The following is a 23,920-nucleotide window of genomic DNA, read 5'->3' on the forward strand; positions in this document are numbered from 1 at the left end:
TGCTGCCAAAAGGCTCACAGTGGCGACAGATTCCTCACACAAGCCGTCAGAATGCTCACATTTAAAGAGAAAATGCTCATAGTTGCCGACCATTCGTTCATAACATCCGAACAGGACCTCTCAGTAGCCGTCAAAACGCTCATATTTTCCGACTTTTCGTTCATAATTGCCGACCAAGGCCTCAAAGGTCCCGTCAAATCGCACATAATTGCCGACTTTTTGTTCTTATTGGCGGACAAAGCGCTCATAGTTGCCTACATAATGGTTCGTGCTCATCTTCAAAATACTCACAGTTGCCTTCAGAATGTTCAGACGTACTTTCAAAATGCTCACACTCGCTCCCACGGTGTTAATAGTTGCCGACTTTTCATTCATAATATCTAACTTACTGCTGATATTGTAAGTTAAATGGTTAATGGTTGCTGTCAAAAGGCTCACAGTTGCCGTCAGATTCCTCACACAAGCCGTCAGAATGCTCAGATTTAAAGAAAAAGTGCTCATAGTTGCCGACCATTCGTACATAATTACCGACCAAGGCCTCACAGTGGCCGTCAAAACGCTCATAGTTGCCGATCATTCGTTCATTATTGCCGACCAAGGCCTCACAGTAGCCGTCAAAACGTTCATAGTTGCCGACTTTCATTCATAATAGCCGAACAAGGCCTCACAGGTGCCGTAAAACGCTCATAGTTGCCGACTTTTCGTTACTAATTGCGGACAAAGGGCTCATAGTTGCCTACATAATGGTTCATGCTCATCTTTAAAATTCTCAAAGTTGCCTTCAGAATGTTCACACGTACTTTTAAAATGCTCACACTCGCTTCCACGGTGCTCATAGTTGCCGACTTCTCATTCATAATATCTAACTTACTACGCACAGTGTAAGTTAAATGGTTCATGGTTGCTGTCAAAAGGCTCACACTTGCCGTCAGATTCCTCATGCAAGCCGTCAGAATGCTCAGATTTAAAGAAAATGTTCTCATAGTGGCCGACCATTCGTTCATAATTGCCGACCAAGGCCACAATAGCCGTCAAAACGCTCATAGTTGCCGACGTTTCGTTCATAATTGCGGACAAAGGGCTCATAGTTGCCTACATAATGGTTCGTGCTCATCTTCAAAATGCTCACAGTTGCCTTCAGAATGTTCACACGTACTTTCAAAATGCTCACATTTGCTTCCACGATGCTCATAGTTGCCGAGTTTTAATTCATAATATCTAACATACTGCTGAAAGTGTAAGTTAAATGGTTCATGGTTGCTGTCAAAAGACTCACAGTTGCCGTCAGATTCCTCACACAAGCCGTCACAATGCTCAGATTTAAAGAAAAAGTGCTCATAGTTGCCAACCATTCGTACATAATTTCCGACCAAGGCGTCACAGCAGCCGTAAAAACTCTCATAGTTCCCGATCATTCGTTCATTATTGCCGACCAGGGCCTCACAGTAGCCGTCAAAACATTCATAATTGCCGACCAACGCCTCACAGTAACCGTCAAAACGCTCATAGTTGCCGACCATTCGTTCATAATTGCCGACCAATGCCTCACAGGTGCCGTCAAAACGCTCATAGTTGCCGACTTTTCGTTCATAATTGCGGACAAAGGGCTCATAGTTGCCTACATAATGATTCGTGCTCATGCACAAAATACTCACAGTAGCCTTCAGAATGTTCACACGTACTTTCAAAATGCTCACACTCGCTTCCACGTTGCTCATAGTAGCCGAGTTTTCATTCATAATATCTAACATTCTGCTGATAGTGTAAGTTAAATGGTTCATAGTTGCTGTCAAAAGGCTCACATTTGCTCTCACATTCCTCACACAAGCCGTCAGAATGCTCAGATTTAAAGAAAAAGTGCTCATAGCTGCCGACCATTCGTTCATAATTGCCGACCAAGACCTTACAGTAGCCCTCAAAACGTTCATATTTGCCGACTTTTCATTCATAATTGCCGGCCAAGGCCTCAGAGGTGCCGTAAAACGCTCATTGTTGCCGACATTTCGTTCCTGATTGCGGACGAAGGGCTCATAGTTGCCTACATAATGGTTCGTTCTCATCTTCAAAATACTCACAGTTGCCTTCAGAATGTTCAAACGTACTTTCAAAATGCTCACACTCGCTTCCACGATGCTCATAGTTGCCGACTTTTCATTCATAATATCTAGCGTACTGCTGATAGTGTAAGATAAATGGTTTACGGTTGCTTTCAAAGGACACAGTTGCCGTCCGATTCCTCACACAAGCCGTCAGAATGCTCAGATTTAAAAAAAGTGCTCATAGTTTCAGATCATTCGTTCATAATTGAAAAAATAAGGCCTCACACGTGCCGTAAAACGCTCATAGTTGCCGACTTTTCGTTACTAATTGCGGACAAAGGGCTCATAGTTGCCTACATAATGGTTCATGCTCATCTTTAAAATTCTCAAAGTTGCCTTCAGAATGTTCACACGTACTTTTAAAATGCTCACTCTCGCTTCCACGGTGCTCATAGTTGCCGACTTTTCATTCATAATATCTAACTTACTACGCATAGTGTAAGTTAAATGGTTCATGGTTGCTGTCAAAAGGCTCACAGTTGCCGTCCGATTCCTCACACAAGCCGTCAGAATGCTCAGATTTAAAGAAAATGTGCTCATTGTGGCCGACCATTCGTTCATAATTGCCGACCAAGGCCTCACAGGTGCCGTAAAAACGCTCATAGTTGCCGGATTTTAGTTCATATTTGCGGACAAAAGGCTCATAGTTGCCTACATAATGGTTCGTGCTCATCTTCAAAATTCTCAAAGTTAACTTCAGAATGTTCACACGTACTTTTAAAATGCTCACACTCGCTTCCACGATGCTCATAGTTGCCGACTTTTCATTCAAAATATTTTACATACTGCTATAATGTAAGTTAAATGGTTCATGGTTGCTGTCAAAAGACTCACAGTTGCCGTCAGATTTCTCACACAAGCCGCCAGAATGCTCAGATTTAAAGAAAACGTGCTCATATTGGCCGACCATTGGTTCATATTTGCGGACAAAGGGCTCATAGTTGACTACATAATGTTTCTTGCTCATCATCAGAATAATCACAGTTCCCTTCAGAATGTTCAGACGTACTTTTAAAATGCTCACACACGCTTCCACGGTGCTCATAGTTGCCGACTTTTTATTCATAATATCTAACTTACTGCTGATATTGTAAGTTAAATCATTCATGGTTGCTGTCAAAAGGCTGACAGTTGGTTGCAGATTCCTCACACAAGCCGTCAGAATGCTCAGATTTAAGGAAAAAGTGCTCGTAGGTCCGACCATTCGTTCATAATTCCCGACCAAGGCCCCACAGGTGCCGTTAAAACGCTCATAGTTGCCGACTTTTCGTTCATAATTGCGGACAAAGGGCTCATACCTGCCTACATAATGGTTCGTGCTCATCTTCAAAATGCTCACAGTTGCCTTCAGAATGTTCACACGTACTTTCAAAATGCTCACATTTGCTGCCATGATGCTCATAGTTGCCGACTTTTCATTCATAATATCTAACATACTGCTGAAAGTGTAAGTTAAATGGTTCGTGGTAGCTGTCAAAAGACTCACAGTTGCCATCAGATTCCTCACACAAGCCGTCACAATGCTCAGATTTAAAGAAAAAGTGCTCATAGTTGCCGACCATTCGTACATAATTTCCGACCAAGGCGTCAGAGTAGCCGTCAAAACGCTCATAGTTCCCGATCATTCGTTCATTATTGCCGACCAGGGCCTCACAGTAGCCGTCAAAACGTTCATAGTTGCCGACTTTCATTCATAATTGCCGACCAAGGCCTCACAGTAGCCGTCAAAACGCTCATTGTTGCCGACCATTCGTTCATAATTGCCGACCAATGCCTCACACGTGCCGTCAAAACGCTCATAGTTGCCGACTTTTCGTTCATAATTGCGGACAAAGAGCTCATAGTTGCCTACATAATGATTCGTGCTCATGCACAAAATACTGACAGTAGCCTTCAGAATGTTCACACGTACTTTCAAAATGCTCACACTCGCTTCCACGTTGCTGTTAGTTGCCGACTTTTCATTCATAATATCTAACATACTGCTGATAGTGTAAGTTAAGTGGTTCATGGTTGCTGTCAAAAGACTCACAGTTGCCGTCAGATTCCTCACACAAGCTGTCAGAATGCTCAGATTTAAAGAAAAATTGCTCATAGTTGCCGACTATTCGTTCATAATTGCCGACCAAGTCCTCACAAGTGCCGTCAAAACGCTTATAGTTGCCGACTTTTCGTTAGTAATAGCGGACAAATGGCTCATAGTTGTCTACATAATGGTTCGTGCTCATCTTCAAAATACTCACAGTTGCCTTCAGAACGTTAAAACGTACTTTCAAAATGCTCACACTCGCTTCCACGTTGCTGTTAGTTGCCGACTTTTCATTCCTAATATCTAACATACTGCTGATAGTGTAAGTTAAATGGTTCATATTTGGTGTCAAAAGGCTCACATTTGCTGTCACATTCCTCACACAAGCCGTCAGAATGCTCAGATTTAAAGAAAAAGTGCTCATAGTTGCCGACCATTCGTTCATAATTGCCGACCAAGACCTCACTGTAGCCGTCAAAACGTTCATAGTTGCCGAATTTTCATTCATAATTGCCGACCAAGGCATCACAGGTTCCGTAAAACGCTCATAGTTGCCGACTTTTCGTTTCTAATTGCGGACAAAGGGCTAATAGTTGCCTACATAATGGTTCGTGCTCATCTTCAAAATACTCACAGTTGCCTTCAAAATGTTCGGACGTACTTTCAAATTGCTCACACTCGATTGCACGGTGTTCATAGTTGCCGAATTTTCATCCATAATATCTAACTTACAATGGATAGTTTAAGTTAAATGGTTCGTGGTTGCTGCCAAAAGGCTCACAGTGGCGTCAGATTCCTCACACAAGCCGTCATAATACTCACATTTAAAGAAAAAATGCTCACAGTTGCTGACTTTTCGTTCATAATTGCCGACCAAGGCCTCACAGTAGCCGTCAAAACGCACATAATTGCCGACTTTTCGTTCATAATTGCGGACAAAAGGCTCATAGTTGCCTACATAATGGTTCGTGCTCATCTTCAAAATACTCACAGTTGCGTTGATAATGTTCAGACGTACTTTCAAATTGCTCACACTCGCTTCCAAGATGCTCATAGTTACCGACTTTTCATTCATAATATCTAGCATACTGCTGATAGTGTAAGATAAATGGTTTATGGTGCTGTCAAAAGACACAGTTGCCGTCCGATTCCTCACACAAGCCGAAAGAATACTCAGATTTAAAGAAAGTGCTCATAGTTTCCGAACATTCGTTCATAATTGCCGACCAAGGCCTCACAGGTGCCGTCAAAACGCTCATAGTTGCCGGATTTTCGTTCATATTTGCGGACAAAGGGCTCATAGTTGCCTACATAATGGTTCGTGCTCATTTTCAAAACACTCACAGTTGCCTTCAGAATGTTCATACGTACTTTCAGAATGCTCACTCGCTTCCACGATGCTCATAGTTGCCGACTTTTCATTCATAGTATCTAACATTCTGCTGATAGTGTAAGTTAAATGGTTCATAGTTGGTGTCAAAAGGCTCACATTTGCTGTCACATTCCTCACACAACCCGTCAGAATGCTCAGATTTAAAGAAAAAGTGCTCATAGTTGCCGACCATTCGTTCATAATTGCCGAACAAGACCTTACAGTAGCCGTCAAAACGTTCGTAGTTGCCGACTTTTCATTCATAATTGAGGACCAAGGCCTCACAGGTGCCGCAAAACGCTCATAGTTCCCGGATTTTCGTTCATATTTGGGGACAAAGGGCTCATAGTTGACTACATAATGGTTCGTGCTCATTTTCAAAACACTCACAGTTGCCTTCAGAATGTTCAGACGTACTTTCAAATTGCTCACACTCGATCCCACGGTGCTCATAGTTGCCGAATTTTCATCCATAATATCTAACTTACTGGGGATAGTTTAAGTTAAATGGTTCGTGGTTGCTGCCAAAAGGCTCACAGTGGCGTCAGATTCCTCACACAAGCCGTCAGAATGCTCACATTTAAAGAAAAAGTGCTCACAGTTGCTGACTTTTCGTTCATAATTGCTGACCAAAACCTCACAGTAGCAAACAAAACGCACATAATTGCCGACTTTTCGTTCATAATTGCGGACAAAGGGCTCATAGTTGCCTACATAATGGTTCGTGCTCATCTTCAAAATGCTCACAGTTGCCTTCAGAATGTTCACACGTACTTTCAAAATGCACACACTCGCTTCCAGGATGCTCATAGTTGCCGACTTTTCATTCATAATATCTAACATACTGCTGATAGTGTAAGATAAATGGTTTATGGTTGCTGTCAAAACACACAGTTGCCGTCAGAATCCTCACCCAAGCAGTCAGAATGCTCACATTTAAAGAAAAAGTGCTCATAGTTGCCGACCATTCGTTCATAATTGCCGACCAAGGCCTCACACTAGCCGTCAAAACGCTCATAGTTGCCGACTTTTCATTCATAATTACCGACCAAGGCATCACAGGTTCCGTAACAACGCTCATAGTTGCCGAATTTTCGTGTCTAATTGCGGACAAGGGGCTCATAGTTTCCTACATAATGATTCGCGCTCATCTTCAAAATACTCACAGTTGCCCTCAGAATGTTCAGACATACTTTCAAAATGCTCATACTCGCTTCCACGTTGCTGATAGTAGCCGACTTTCCATTCATTATATTTAACATACTGCTAATAGTGTAAGTTAAATGGTTCATGGTTGCTGTCAAAACGCTCATAATTGCCGACTTTTCGTTCATAATTGCGGACAAAGGGCTATTAATTGTCTACATAATGGTTCGTGCTCATCTTCAAAATACTCACAGTTGCCTTCAGAATGTTCAGACGTACTTTCAAATTGCTCACACTCGATTCCACGGTGCTCATATTTGCCGAATTTTCATCCTTAATATCTAACTTACTGGGGATAGTGTAAGTTAAATGGTTCGTGGTTGCTGCCAAAAGGCTCACAGTGGCGACATATTCCTCACACAAGCCGTCAGAATGCTCACATTTAAAGAGAAAATGCTCATAGTTGCCGACCATTCGTTCATAACATCCGAACAGGACCTCTCAGTAGCCGTCAAAACGCTCATATTTTCCGACTTTTCGTTCATAATTGCCGACCAAGGCCTCAAAGGTCCCGTCAAATCGCACATAATTGCCGACTTTTTGTTCTTATTGGCGGACAAAGCGCTCATAGTTGCCTACATAATGGTTCTTGCTCATCTTCAAAATACTCACAGTTGCCTTCAGAATGTTCAGACGTACTTTCAAAATGCTCACACTCGCTCCCACGGTGTTAATAGTTGCCGACTTTTCATTCATAATATCTAACTTACTGCTGATATTGTAAGTTAAATGGTTAATGGTTGCTGTCAAAAGGCTCACAGTTGCCGTCAGATTCCTCACACAAGCCGTCAGAATGCTCAGATTTAAAGAAAAAGTGCTCATAGTTGCCGACCATTCGTACATAATTACCGACCAAGGCCTCACAGTGGCCGTCAAAACGCTCATAGTTGCCGATCATTCGTTCATTATTGCCGACCAAGGCCTCACAGTAGCCGTCAAAACGTTCATAGTTGCCGACTTTCATTCATAATAGCCGAACAAGGCCTCACAGGTGCCGTAAAACGCTCATAGTTGCCGACTTTTCGTTACTAATTGCGGACAAAGGGCTCATAGTTGCCTACATAATGGTTCGTGCTCATCTTCAAAATGCTCACAGTTGCCTTCAGAATGTTCACACGTACTTTCAAAATGCTCACATTTGCTTCCACGATGCTCATAGTTGCCGAGTTTTAATTCATAATATCTAACATACTGCTGAAAGTGTAAGTTAAATGGTTCATGGTTGCTGTCAAAAGACTCACAGTTGCCGTCAGATTCCTCACACAAGCCGTCACAATGCTCAGATTTAAAGAAAAAGTGCTCATAGTTGCCAACCATTCGTACATAATTTCCGACCAAGGCGTCACAGTAGCCGTAAAAACGCTCATAGTTCCCGATCATTCGTTCATTATTGCCGACCAGGGCCTCACAGTAGCCGTCAAAACATTCATAATTGCCGACCAACGCCTCACAGTAACCGTCAAAACGCTCATAGTTGCCGACCATTCGTTCATAATTGCCGACCAATGCCTCACAGGTGCCGTCAAAACGCTCATAGTTGCCGACTTTTCGTTCATAATTGCGGACAAAGGGCTCATAGTTGCCTACATAATGATTCGTGCTCATGCACAAAATACTCACAGTAGCCTTCAGAATGTTCACACGTACTTTCAAAATGCTCACACTCGCTTCCACGTTGCTCATAGTAGCCGAGTTTTCATTCATAATATCTAACATTCTGCTGATAGTGTAAGTTAAATGGTTCATAGTTGCTGTCAAAAGGCTCACATTTGCTCTCACATTCCTCACACAAGCCGTCAGAATGCTCAGATTTAAAGAAAAAGTGCTCATAGCTGCCGACCATTCGTTCATAATTGCCGACCAAGACCTTACAGTAGCCCTCAAAACGTTCATATTTGCCGACTTTTCATTCATAATTGCCGGCCAAGGCCTCAGAGGTGCCGTAAAACGCTCATTGTTGCCGACATTTCGTTCCTGATTGCGGACGAAGGGCTCATAGTTGCCTACATAATGGTGCGTGCTCATTCTCAAAATACTCAGAGTTGCCTTCAGAATGTTCAGACGTACTTTCAAAATGCTCACACTCGATTCCACGGTGCTCATAGTTGCCGAATTTTCATCCATAATATCTAACTTACTGGGGATAGTGTAAGTTAAATGGTTTGTGGTTGCTGCCAAAAGGCTCGCAGTGGCGTCAGATTCCTCACACAAGCCGTCAGAGTGCTCACATTTAAAGAAAAAGTGCTCATATTTGCTGACTTTTCGTTCATAATTACCGACAAAGGCCTCACAATAGCCGTCAAAACGCTCATAATATCCGATTTTTCGTTAATAATTGCTTACAAAGGGCTCATAGTTGCCTACATAATGGTTCGTGCTCATCTTGAAAATACTCACAGTTGCATTCAGAATGTTCACACGTACTTTCAAAATGCACACACTCGCTTCCACGATGCTCATAGTTGCCGACTTTTCATTCATAATATCTAACATACTGCTGATAGTGTAAGATAAATGGTTTATGGTTGCTGTCAAAAGACACAGTTGCCGTCAGATTCCTCACCCAAGCAGTCAGAGTGCTCACATTTAAAGAAAAAGTGCTCATAGTTGCTGACCATTCGTTCATAATTTCCGAACAGGACCTCTCAGTAGCCGTCAAAACGTTCATATTTGCCGACTTTTCGTTCATAATTGCCGACCAAGGCCTCAAAGATGCCGTCAAAAGGCTCATAATTGCCGACTTTTCGTTCATTTTGGCGGACAAAGGGATCATAGTTGCCTACATAATGGTTCGTGCTCATCTTCAAAATACTCAAAGTTGCCTTCAGAATGTTCAGACGTACTTTCAAATTGCTCACACTCGATTCCACGATGCTCATAGTTGCCGAATTTTCATCGATAATATCTAACTTACTGCTGATAGTGTAGTTTAAATGGTTCATGGTTGCTGCCAAAAGGCTCACAGTGGCGTCAGATTCCTTACACAAGCCGTCAGAATGCTCACATTTAAAGAAAAAGTGCTCATTGTTGCTGACTTTTCGTTCATAATTGCCGACCAAGGCCTCATAGGTGCCGTCAAAACGCTCATAGTTGCCGACTTTCGTTACTAATTGCGGACAAAGGGCTCATAGTTGCCCACATAATGGTTCGTGCTCATCTTCAAAATACTCACAGTTGCCTTCAGAATGTTCAGACGTACTTTCAAAATGCTCACACTCGCTTCCACGTTGCTCTTAGTTGCCTACTTTCCATTCATAATATCTAACATACTGCTGATAGTGTAAGTTAAATGGTTCATGGTTGTTGTCAAAAGGCTCACAGTTCCCGTCAGATTCCTCACACAAGCAGTCAGAATGCTCAGATTTAAAGAAAAAGTGCTCATAGTTGCCGATCATTCGTTCATAATTGCCGACCAAGGCCTCACAGGTGCCGTCAAAACGCTCATAGTGGCCGACTTTTCGTTCATAATTCCGAACAAATGGCTCACAGTTGCCGTCAAAACGCGGATAGCTGCTGACTTTTCGTTCATAATTACCGACTAAGGCCTCACAGGTGCCGTCAAAACGCTCATAACTCCCGACTTTTCGTTAATATTTGCGGACAAAGGGCTCATAGTTGCCTACATAATGGTTCTTGCTCATCTTTAAAATAATCACAGTTCCTTTCAGAATGTACAGACGTACTTTCAAAATGCTCACACTCGATTACACGGTGCTCATAATTGCCGACTTTTCATTCATAATATCTAACTTAGTGCTGATAGTGTAAGTTCAATGGTCCATGGTTGCTGTCAAAAGGCTCACAGTTGATGTCAGATTCCTCACACAAGCCATGAGAATGCTCAGATTTAAAGAAAAAGTGCTCATAGTGGCCGACCATTCGTTCATACTTGCCAACCAAGGCCTCACAGGTGCCGTCAAAACGCTCATAGTTACCGAATTTTCCTTCATAATTCCGAACAGAGGGCTCATAGTTGCATACATAATGGTTCGTTCTCATCTTGAAAATACTCACAGTTGCCTTCAGAATGTTCACACGTACTTTCAAAATGCTCACACACGTTTCGACGGTGCTCATGGTTGCCGACTTTTCATTCATAATATCTAACTTACTGCTGTAATTTTAAGTTAAATCGTTCATGGTTGCTGTCAAATGGCTCACAGTTGGTTACAGATTCCTCACACAAGCCGTCAGAATGCTCAGATTTAAAGAAAATGTGCTCATAGCTGCCGACCATTCGTTCATAATTGCCGACCAAGACCTTACAGTAGCCCTCAAAACGTTCATATTTGCCGACTTTTCATTCATAATTGTCGGCCAAGGCCTCACAGGTGCCGTAAAACGCTCATAGTTGCCGACTTTTCGTTCCTAATTGCGGACGAAGACCTCATAGTTGCGTACATAATGGTTCGTGCTCATCTTCAAAATACTCACAGTTGCCTTCAGAATGTTCAGACGTACTTTCAAAATGCTCACACTCGCTTCCACGTTGCTCTTAGTTGCCGACTTTCCATTCATAATATCTAACATACTGCTGATAGCGTAAGTTAAATGGTTCATGGTTGTTGTCAAAAGACTCACAGTTGCCGTCAGATTCCTCACACAAGCCGTCAGAATGCTCAGATTTAAAGAAAAAAGTGCTCATAGTTGACGACTATTTGTTCATAATTGCCGACCAAGGCCTCACAAGTGCCGTCAAAACGCTCAGATTTGCCGACTTTTCGTTCCTAATTTCGGACAAAGGGCTCATAGTTGCCTACATAATGGTTCTTGCTCATCTTTAAAATAATCACAGTTCCCTTCAGAATGTTCAGACGTACTTTCAAAATGCTCACACTCGATTCCACGGTGCTCATAGTTGCCGACTTTTCATTCATAATATCTACTTAGTGCTGATAGTGTAAGATAAATGGTTTATGGTTGCTGTCAAAAGACAGTTGCCGTCAGATTCCTCACCCAAGCAGTCACAATGCTCAGATTTAAAGAACAAGTGCTCATAGTTGCCGACCATTCGTACATAATTTCCGACCAAGTCGTCACAGTAGCCGTCAAAACGCTCATAGTTCCCGATCATTCGTTCATTATTGCCGACCAGGGCCTCACAGTAGCCGTCAAAACGTTCATAGTTGCCGACTTTCATTCATAATTGCCGACCAAGGCCTCACAGTAGCCGTCAAAATGCTCATAGTTGCCGACCATTCGTTCATAATTGCCGACCAATGCCTCACAGGTGCCGTCAAAACGCTCATAGTTGCCGACTTTTCGTTCATAATTGCGGACAAAGGGCTCATAGTTGCCTAAATAATGATTCGTGCTCATGCACAAAATACTGACAGTAGCCTTCAGAATGTTCACACGTACTTTCAAAATGCTCACACTCGCTTCCACGTTGCTCATAGTAGCCGAGTTTTCATTCATAATATCTAACATTCTGCTGATAGTGTAAGTTAAATGGTTCATAGTTGGTGTCAAAAGGCTCACATTTGCTGTCACATTCCTCACACAAGCCGTCAGAATGCTCAGATTTAAAGAAAAAGTGCTCATAGCTGCCGACCATTCGTTCATAATTGCCGACCAAGACCTTACAGTAGCCATCAAGATGTTCATATTTGCCGACTTTTCATTCATAATTGCCGGCCAAGGCTTCACAGGTGCCGTAAAACGCTCATAGTTGCCGACTTTTCGACCTAATTGCGGACGAAGGGCTCATAGTTGCCTACATAATGGTTCGTGCTCATCTTCAAAATACTCAAAGTTGCCTTCAGAATGTTCAGACGTACTTTCAAATTGCTCTCACTCGATTCCACGATGCTCATAGTTGCCGAATTTTCATCGATAATATCTAACTTACTGCTGATAGTGTAATTTAAATGGTTCATGGTTGCTGCCAAAAGGCTCACAGTGGCGTCAGATTCCTTACACAAGCCGTCAGAATGCTCACATTTAAAGAAAAAGTGCTCATTGTTGCTGACTTTTCATTCATAATTGCCGACCAAGGCCTCACAGGTGCCGTCAAAACGCTCATAGTTGCCGACTTTCGTTACTAATTGCGGACAAAGGGCTCATAGTTGCCCACATAATGGTTCGTGCTCATCTTCAAAATACTCATAGTTGCCTTCAGAATGTTCAGACGTACTTTCAAAATGCTCACACTCGCTTCCACGTTGCTCTTAGTTGCCTACTTTCCATTCATAATATCTAACATACTGCTGATAGTGTAAGTTAAATGGTTCATGATTGTTGTCAAAAGGCTCACAGTTCCCGTCAGATTCCTCACACAAGCAGTCAGAATGCTCAGATTTAAAGAAAAAGTGCTCATAGTTGCCGATCATTCGTTCATAATTGCCGACCAAGGCCTCACAGGTGCCGTCAAAACGCTCATAGTGGCCGACTTTTCGTTCATAATTCCGAACAAAGGGCTCACAGTTGCCGTCAAAACGCGGATAGCTGCTGACTTTTCGTTCATAATTACCGACTAAGGCCTCACAGGTGCCGTCAAAACGCTCATAACTCCCGACTTTTCGTTAATATTTGCGGACAAAGGGCTCATAGTTGCCTACATAATGGTTCTTGCTCATCTTTAAAATAATCACAGTTCCTTTCAGAATGTTCAGACGTACTTTCAAAATGCTCACACTCGATTACACGGTGCTCATAATTGCCGACTTTTCATTCATAATATCTAACTTAGTGCTGATAGTGTAAGTTCAATGGTCCATGGTTGCTGTCAAAAGGCTCACAGTTGATGTCAGATTCCTCACACAAGCCATGAGAATGCTCAGATTTAAAGAACAAGTGCTCATAGTTGACGACTATTTGTTCATAATTGGCGACCAAGGCCTCACAAGTGCCGTCAAAACGCTCAGATTTGCCGACTTTTCGTTCCTAATTTCGGACAAAGGGCTCATAGTTGCCTACATAATGGTTCTTGCTCATCTTTAAAATAATCACAGTTCCCTTCAGAATGTTCAGACGTACTTTCAAAATGCTCACACTCGATTCCACGGTGCTCATAGTTGCCGACTTTTCATTCATAATATCTACTTAGTGCTGATAGTGTAAGTTCAATGGTCCATGGTTGCTGTCAAAAGGCTCACAGTTGCCATCAGATTCCTCACACAAGCCGTCACAATGCTCAGATTTAAAGAACAAGTGCTCATAGTTGCCGACCATTCGTACATAATTTCCGACCAAGGCGTCACAGTAGCCGTCAAAACGCTCATAGTTCCCGATCATTCGTTCATTATTGCCGACCAGGGCCTCACAGTAGCCGTCAAAACGTTCATAGTTGCCGACTTTCATTCATAATTGCCGACCAAGGCCTCACAGTAGCTGTCAAAACGCTCATAGTGGCCGACCATTCGTTCATAATTGCCGACCAATGCCTCACAGGTGCCGTCAAAACGCTCATAGTTGCCGACTTTTCGTTCATAATTGCGGACAAAGGGCTCATAGTTGCCTACATAATGATTCGTGCTCATGCACAAAATACTGACAGTAGCCTTCAGAATGTTCACACGTACTTTCAAAATGCTCACACTCGCTTCCACGTTGCTCATAGTAGCCGAGTTTTCATTCATAATATCTAACATTCTGCTGATAGTGTAAGTTAAATGGTTCATAGTTGGTGTCAAAAGGCTCACATTTGCTGTCACATTCCTCACACAAGCCGTCAGAATGCTCAGATTTAAAGAAAAAGTGCTCATAGCTGCCGACCATTCGTTCATAATTGCCGACCAAGACCTTACAGTAGCCATCAAAACGTTCATATTTGCCGACTTTTCATTCATAATTGCCGGCCAAGGCCTCACAGGTGCCGTAAAACGCTCATAGTTGCCGACTTTTCGATCCTAATTGCGGACGAAGGGCTCATAGTTGCCTACATAATGGTTCGTGCTCATCTTCAAAATACTCACAGTTGCCTTCAGAATGTTCAGACGTACTTTCAAAATGCTCACACTCGCTTCCACGTTGCTTATAGTTGCCGACTTTTCATTCATAATATCTAATATTCTGCTGATAGTGTAAGTTAAATGGTTCATGGTTGCTGTCAAAAGGCTCACGGTTGCTTTCAGATTCCTCACACAAGCCGTCAGAATGCTCACATTTAAAGAAAAAGTGCTCATAGTTGCCGACCATTGGTTCATAATTGCCGACCAAGGCCTCACAGGTTCCGCCAAAACGGTCATAGTTGCCAACTTTTCCTTCATATTTGCGGACAAAGGGCTCATATTTGCCTACATAATGGTTCGTGCTCATCTTTAAAATACTCATAGTTGCCTTCAGAATGTTCACACGTACTTTCAAAATGCTCACACTCGTTTCTACGTTGCTCATAGTTGCCGAAATTTCATTCATAATATCTAACATTCTGCTGATAGTGTAAGTTAATTGGTTCATGGTTGCTGTTAAAAGGCTCACAGTTGCCGTCAGATTCCTCACACAAGCCTTCAGAATGCTCAGTCTTAAAGAAAAAGTGCTCATAGTTGCCGACCATTCGTTCATATTTGCTTACCAAGGACTCACAGGTGCCGTCAAAACGCTCATAGGAACCGGATTTTAGTTCATATTTGCGGACAAAGGGCTCATAGTTTCCTACATAATGATTCGCGCTCATCTTCAAAATACTCACAGTTGCCCTCAGAATGTTCAGACATACTTTCAAAATGCTCATACTCGCTTCCACGTTGCTGATAGTAGCCGACTTTCCAGTCATTATATTTAACATACTGCTAATAGTGTAAGTTAAATGGTTCATGGTTGCTGTCAAAACGCTCATAATTGCCGACTTTTCGTTCATAATTGCGGACAAAGCGCTCATAGTTGCCTACATAATGGTTCGTGCTCATCTTCAAAATACTCACAGTTGCCTTCAGAATGTTCAGACGTACTTTCAAAATGCTCACACTCGCTCCCACGGTGTTAATAGTTGCCGACTTTTCATTCATAATATCTAACTTACTGCTGATATTGTAAGTTAAATGGTTAATGGTTGCTGTCAAAAGGCTCACAGTTGCCGTCAGATTCCTCACACAAGCCGTCAGAATGCTCAGATTTAAAGAAAAAGTGCTCATAGTTGCCGACCATTCGTACATAATTACCGACCAAGGCCTCACAGTGGCCGTCAAAACGTTCATAGTTGCCGACTTTCATTCATAATAGCCGAACAAGGCCTCACAGGTGCCGTAAAACGCTCATAGTTGCCGACTTTTCGTTACTAATTGCGGACAAAGGGCTCATAGTTGCCTACATAATGGTTCATGTTCATCTTTAAAATTCTCAAAGTTGCCTTCAGAATGTTCACACGTACTTTTAAAATGCTCACACTCGCTTCCACGGTGCTCATAGTTGCCGACTTCTCATTCATAATATCTAACTTACTACGCACAGTGTAAGTTAAATGGTTCATGGTTGCTGTCAAAAGGCTCACACTTGCCGTCATATTCCTCATGCAAGCCGTCAGAATGCTCAGATTTAAAGAAAATGTTCTCATAGTGGCCGACCATTCGTTCATAATTGCCGACCAAGGCCACAATAGCCGTCAAAACGCTCATAGTTGCCGACGTTTCGTTCATAATTGCGGACAAAGGGCTCATAGTTGCCTACATAATGGTTCGTGCTCATCTTCAAAATGCTCACAGTTGCCTTCAGAATGTTCACACGTACTTTCAAAATGCTCACATTTGCTTCCACGATGCTCATAGTTGCCGAGTTTTAATTCATAATATCTAACATACTGCTGAAAGTGTAAGTTAAATGGTTCATGGTTGCTGTCAAAAGACTCACAGTTGCCGTCAGATTCCTCACACAAGCCGTCACAATGCTCAGATTTAAAGAAAAAGTGCTCATAGTTGCCAACCATTCGTACATAATTTCCGACCAAGGCGTCACAGTAGCCGTAAAAACGCTCATAGTTCCCGATCATTCGTTCATTATTGCCGACCAGGGCCTCACAGTAGCCGTCAAAACATTCATAATTGCCGACCAACGCCTCACAGTAACCGTCAAAACGCTCATAGTTGCCGACCATTCGTTCATAATTGCCGACCAATGCCTCACAGGTGCCGTCAAAACGCTCATAGTTATCGACTTTTCGTTCATAATTGCGGACAAAGGGCTCATAGTTGCCTACATAATGATTCGTGCTCATGCACAAAATACTCACAGTAGCCTTCAGAATGTTCACACGTACTTTCAAAATGCTCACACTCGCTTCCACGTTGCTCATAGTAGCCGAGTTTTCATTCATAATATCTAACATTCTGCTGATAGTGTAAGTTAAATGGTTCATAGTTGGTGTCAAAAGGCTCACATTTGCTCTCACATTCCTCACACAAGCCGTCAGAATGCTCAGATTTAAAGAAAAAGTGCTCATAGCTGCCGACCATTCGTTCATAATTGCCGACCAAGACCTTACAGTAGCCCTCAAAACGTTCATATTTGCCGACTTTTCATTCATAATTGCCGGCCAAGGCCTCAGAGGTGCCGTAAAACGCTCATTGTTGCCGACATTTCGTTCCTGATTGCGGACGAAGGGCTCATAGTTGAATACATAATGGTTCGTGCTCATCTTCAAAATACTCACAGTTGCCTTCAGAATGTTCAGACGTACTTTCAAAATGCTCACACTCGCTTCCACGTTGCTTATAGTTGCCGACTTTTCATTCATAATATCTAATATTCTGCTGATAGTGTAAGTTAAATGGTTCATGGCTGCTGTCAAAAGGCTCACGGTTACTTTCAGATTCCTCACACAAGCCGTCAGAATGCTCAGATTTAAAGAAAAAGTGCTCATAGTTGCCGACGATTGGTTCATAATTGCCGACCAAGGCCTCACAGGTTCTGCCAAAACGGTCATACTTGCCAACTTTTCCTTCATATTTGCGGACAAAGGGCTCATAGTTGCCTACATAATGGTTCGTGCTCATCTTCAAAATACTCACAGTTGCCTTCAGAATGTTCACACGTACTTTCAATATGCTCACACTCGTTTCCACGTTGCTCATAGTTGCCGAAATTTCATTCATAATATCTAACATTCTGCTGATAGTGTAAGTTAATTGGTTCATGGTTGCTGTCAAAAGGCTCACAGTAGCCGTCAGATTCCTCACACAAGCCGTCAGAATGCTCACATTTAAAGAGAAAATGCTCATAGTTGCCGACCATTCGTTCATAACTTCCGAACAGGACCTCTCAGTAGCCGTCAAAACGCTCATATTTTCCGACTTTTCGTTCATAATTGCCGACGAAGGCCTCACAGGTGCCGTCAAAACGCTCATAGTTGCCGACTTTTGTTACTAATTGCGGACAAAGGGCTCATGGTTGCCCACATAATGGTTCGTGCTCATCTTCAAAATACTCACAGTTGCCTTCAGAATGTTCGAACGTACTTTGAAAACGCTCACACTCGCTTCCACGTTGCTGTTAGTTGCCGACTTTCCATTCATAATATCTAACATACTGCTGATAGTGTAAGTTAAATGGTTCATGGTTGTGGTCAAAAGACTCACAGTTGCCGTCAGATTCCTCACACAAGCCGTCAGAGTTTTCAGATTTAAAGAAAAAAGTGCTCATATTTGCCGACTATTTGTTCATAATTGCCGACCAAGGCCTCACAAGTGCCGTCAAAACGCTCATAGTTGCCGGATTTTCGTTCATGTTTAAGACGAAGGGCTCATAGTTGCCTACATAATGGTGCGTGCTCATTCTCAAAATACTCAGAGTTGCCTTCAGAATGTTCAGACGTACTTTCAAAATGCTCACACTCGATTCCACGGTGCTCATAGTTGCCGAATTTTCATCCATAATATCTAACTTACTGGGGATAGTGTAAGTTAAATGGTTTGTGGTTGCTGCCAAAAGGCTCGCAGTGGCGTCAGATTCCTCACACAAGCCGTCAGAGTGCTCACATTTAAAGAAAAAGTGCTCATATTTGCTGACTTTTCGTTCATAATTGCCGACAAAGGCCTCACAATAGCCGTCAAAACGCTCATAATATCCGATTTTTCGTTAATAATTGCTTACAAAGGGCTCATAGTTGCCTACATAATGGTTCGTGCTCATCTTGAAAATACTCACAGTTGCATTCAGAATGTTCTCACGTACTTTCAAAATGCACACACTCGCTTCCACGATGCTCATAGTTGCCGACTTTTCATTCATAATATCTAACATACTGCTGATAGTGTAAGATAAATGGTTTATGGTTGCTGTCAAAAGACACAGTTGCCGTCAGATTCCTCACCCAAGCAGTCAGAGTGCTCACATTTAAAGAAAAAGTGCTCATAGTTGCTGACCATTCGTTCATAATTTCCGAACAGGACCTCTCAGTAGCCGTCAAAACGTTCATATTTGCCGACTTTTCGTTCATAATTGTCGACCAAGGCCTCAAAGATGCCGTCAAAAGGCTCATAATTGCCGACTTTTCGTTCATTTTGGCGGACAAAGGGATCATAGTTGCCTACATAATGGTTCGTGCTCATCTTCAAAATACTCAAAGTTGCCTTCAGAATGTTCAGACGTACTTTCAAATTGCTCACACTCGATTCCACGATGCTCATAGTTGCCGAATTTTCATCGATAATATCTAACTTACTGCTGATAGTGTAGTTTAAATGGTTCATGGTTGCTGCCAAAAGGCTCACAGTGGCGTCAGATTCCTTACACAAGCCGTCAGAATGCTCACATTTAAAGAAAAAGTGCTCATTGTTGCTGACTTTTCATTCATAATTGCCGACCAAGGCCTCATAGGTGCCGTCAAAACGCTCATAGTTGCCGACTTTCGTTACTAATTGCGGACAAAGGGCTCATAGTTGCCCACATAATGGTTCGTGCTCATCTTCAAAATACTCACAGTTGCCTTCAGAATGTTCAGACGTACTTTCAAAATGCTCACACTCGCTTCCACGTTGCTCTTAGTTGCCTACTTTCCATTCATAATATCTAACATACTGCTGATAGTGTAAGTTAAATGGTTCATGGTTGTTGTCAAAAGGCTCACAGTTCCCGTCAGATTCCTCACACAAGCAGTCAGAATGCTCAGATTTAAAGAAAAAGTGCTCATAGTTGCCGATCATTCGTTCATAATTGCCGACCAAGGCCTCACGGGTGCCGTCAAAACGCTCATAGTGGCCGACTTTTCGTTCATAATTCCGAACAAATGGCTCACAGTTGCCGTCAAAACGCGGATAGCTGCTGACTTTTCGTTCATAATTACCGACTAAGGCCTCACAGGTGCCGTCAAAACGCTCATAACTCCCGACTTTTCGTTAATATTTGCGGACAAAGGGCTCGTAGTTGCCTACATAATGGTTCTTGCTCATCTTTAAAATAATCACAGTTCCTTTCAGAATGTACAGACGTACTTTCAAAATGCTCACACTCGATTACACGGTGCTCATAATTGCCGACTTTTCATTCATAATATCTAACTTAGTGCTGATAGTGTAAGTTCAATGGTCCATGGTTGCTGTCAAAAGGCTCACAGTTGATGTCAGATTCCTCACACAAGCCATGAGAATGCTCAGATTTAAAGAAAAAGTGCTCATAGTGGCCGACCATTCGTTCATACTTGCCAACCAAGGCCTCACAGGTGCCGTCAAAACGCTCATAGTTACCGAATTTTCCTTCATAATTCCGAACAGAGGGCTCATAGTTGCATACATAATGGTTCGTTCTCATCTTGAAAATACTCACAGTTGCCTTCAGAATGTTCACACGTACTTTCAAAATGCTCACACACGTTTCGACGGTGCTCATAGTTGCCGACTTTTCATTCATAATATCTAACTTACTGCTGTAATTTTAAGTTAAATCGTTCATGGTTGCTTTCAAATGGCTCACAGTTGGTTACAGATTCCTCACACAAGCCGTCAGAATGCTCAGATTTAAAGAAAATGTGCTCATAGCTGCCGACCATTCGTTCATAATTGCCGACCAAGACCTTACAGTAGCCCTCAAAACGTTCATATTTGCCGACTTTTCATTCATAATTGTCGGCCAAGGCCTCACAGGTGCCGTAAAACGCTCATAGTTGCCGACTTTTCGTTCCTAATTGCGGACGAAGACCTCATAGTTGCGTACATAATGGTTCGTGCTCATCTTCAAAATACTCACAGTTGCCTTCAGAATGTTCAGACGTACTTTCAAAATGCTCACACTCGCTTCCACGTTGCTCTTAGTTGCCGACTTTCCATTCATAATATCTAACATACTGCTGATAGCGTAAGTTAAATGGTTCATGGTTGTTGTCAAAAGACTCACAGTTGCCGTCAGATTCCTCACACAAGCCGTCAGAATGCTCAGATTTAAAGAAAAAAGTGCTCATAGTTGACGACTATTTGTTCATAATTGCCGACCAAGGCCTCACAAGTGCCGTCAAAACGCTCAGATTTGCCGACTTTTCCTTCCTAATTTCGGACAAAGGGCTCATAGTTGCCTACATAATGGTTCTTGCTCATCTTTAAAATAATCACAGTTCCCTTCAGAATGTTCAGACGTACTTTCAAAATGCTCACACTCGATTCCACGGTGATCATAGTTGCCGACTTTTCATTCATAATATCTACTTAGTGCTGATAGTGTAAGATAAATGGTTTATGGTTGCTGTCAAAAGACAGTTGCCGTCAGATTCCTCACCCAAGCAGTCACAATGCTCAGATTTAAAGAACAAGTGCTCATAGTTGCCGACCATTCGTACATAATTTCCGACCAAGTCGTCACAGTAGCCGTCAAAACGCTCATAGTTCCCGATCATTCGTTCATTATTGCCGACCAGGGCCTCACAGTAGCCGTCAAAACGTTCATAGTTGCCGACTTTCATTCATAATTGCCGACCAAGGCCTCACAGTAGCCGTCAAAATGCTCATAGTTGCCGACCATTCGTTCATAATTGCCGACCAATGCCTCACAGGTGCCGTCAAAACGTTCATAGTTGCCGACTTTTCGTTCATAATTGCGGACAAAGGGCTCATAGTTGCCTACATAATGATTCGTGCTCATGCACAAAATACTGACAGTAGCCTTCAGAATGTTCACACGTACTTTCAAAATGCTCACACTCGCTTCCACGTTGCTCATAGTAGCCGAGTTTTCATTCATAATATCTAACATTCTGCTGATAGTGTAAGTTAAATGGTTCATAGTTGGTGTCAAAAGGCTCACATTTGCTGTCACATTCCTCACACAAGCCGTCAGAATGCTCAGATTTAAAGAAAAAGTGCTCATAGCTGCCGACCATTCGTTCATAATTGCCGACCAAGACCTTACAGTAGCCATCAAGATGTTCATATTTGCCGACTTTTCATTCATAATTGCCGGCCAAGGCCTCACAGGTGCCGTAAAACGCTCATAGTTGCCGACTTTTCGATCCTAATTGCGGACGAAGGGCTCATAGTTGCCTACATAATGGTTCGTGCTCATCTTCAAAATACTCAAAGTTGCCTTCAGAATGTTCAGACGTACTTTCAAATTGCTCACACTCGATTCCACGATGCTCATAGTTGCCGAATTTTCATCGATAATATCTAACATACTGCTGATAGTGTAAGATAAATGGTTTATGGTTGCTGTCAAAAGACACAGTTGCCGTCAGATTCCTCACCCAAGCAGTCAGAGTGCTCACATTTAAAGAAAAAGTGCTCATAGTTGCTGACCATTCGTTCATAATTTCCGAACAGGACCTCTCAGTAGCCGTCAAAACGTTCATATTTACCGACTTTTCGTTCATAATTGCCGACCAAGGCCTCAAAGATGCCGTCAAAAGGCTCATAATTGCCGACTTTTCGTTCATTTTGGCGGACAAAGGGATCATAGTTGCCTACATAATGGTTCGTGCTCATCTTCAAAATACTCAAAGTTGCCTTCAGAATGTTCAGACGTACTTTGAAATTGCTCTCACTCGATTCCACGATGCTCATAGTTGCCGAATTTTCATCGATAATATCTAACTTACTGCTGATAGTGTAATTTAAATGGTTGATGGTTGCTGCCAAAAGGCTCACAGTGGCGTCAGATTCCTTACACAAGCCGTCAGAATGCTCACATTTAAAGAAAAAGTGCTCATTGTTGCTGACTTTTCATTCATAATTGCCGACCAAGGCCTCACAGGTGCCGTCAAAACGCTCATAGTTGCCGACTTTCGTTACTAATTGCGGACAAAGGGCTCATAGTTGCCCACATAATGGTTCGTGCTCATCTTCAAAATACTCATAGTTGCCTTCAGAATGTTCAGACGTACTTTCAAAATGCTCACACTCGCTTCCACGTTGCTCTTAGTTGCCTACTTTCCATTCATAATATCTAACATACTGCTGATAGTGTAAGTTAAATGGTTCATGATTGTTGTCAAAAGGCTCACAGTTCCCGTCAGATTCCTCACACAAGCAGTCAGAATGCTCAGATTTAAAGAAAAAGTGCTCATAGTTGCCGATCATTCGTTCATAATTGCCGACCAAGGCCTCACAGGTGCCGTCAAAACGCTCATAGTGGCCGACTTTTTGTTCATAATTCCGAACAAAGGGCTCACAGTTGCCGTCAAAACGCGGATAGCTGCTGACTTTTCGTTCATAATTACCGACTAAGGCCTCACAGGTGCCGTCAAAACGCTCATAACTCCCGACTTTTCGTTAATATTTGCGGACAAAGGGCTCATAGTTGCCTACATAATGGTTCTTGCTCATCTTTAAAATAATCACAGTTCCTTTCAGAATGTTCAGACGTACTTTCAAAATGCTCACACTCGATTACACGGTGCTCATAATTGCCGACTTTTCATTCATAATATCTAACTTAGTGCTGATAGTGTAAGTTCAACGGTCCATGGTTGCTGTCAAAAGGCTCACAGTTGATGTCAGATTCCTCACACAAGCCATGAGAATGCTCAGATTTAAAGAAAAAGTGCTCATAGTGGCCGACCATTCGTTCATACTTGCCAACCAAGGCCTTACAGGTGCCGTCAAAACGCTCATAGTTACCGAATTTTCCTTCATAATTCCGAACAGAGGGCTCATAGTTGCATACATAATGGTTCGTTCTCATCTTGAAAATACTCACAGTTGCCTTCAGAATGTTCACACGTACTTTTAAAATGCTCACACACGTTTCGACGGTGCTCATAGTTGCCGACTTTTCATTCATTAATATCTAACTTACTGCTGTAATTTTAAGTTAAATCGTTCATGGTTGCTGTCAAATGGCTCACAGTTGGTTACAGAT

Source organism: Thermobia domestica, chromosome 6 (assembly GCF_964235325.1).
Source record: "Thermobia domestica chromosome 6, izTheDome1.hap1.1, whole genome shotgun sequence".
Taxonomy (NCBI): domain Eukaryota; kingdom Metazoa; phylum Arthropoda; class Insecta; order Zygentoma; family Lepismatidae; genus Thermobia; species Thermobia domestica.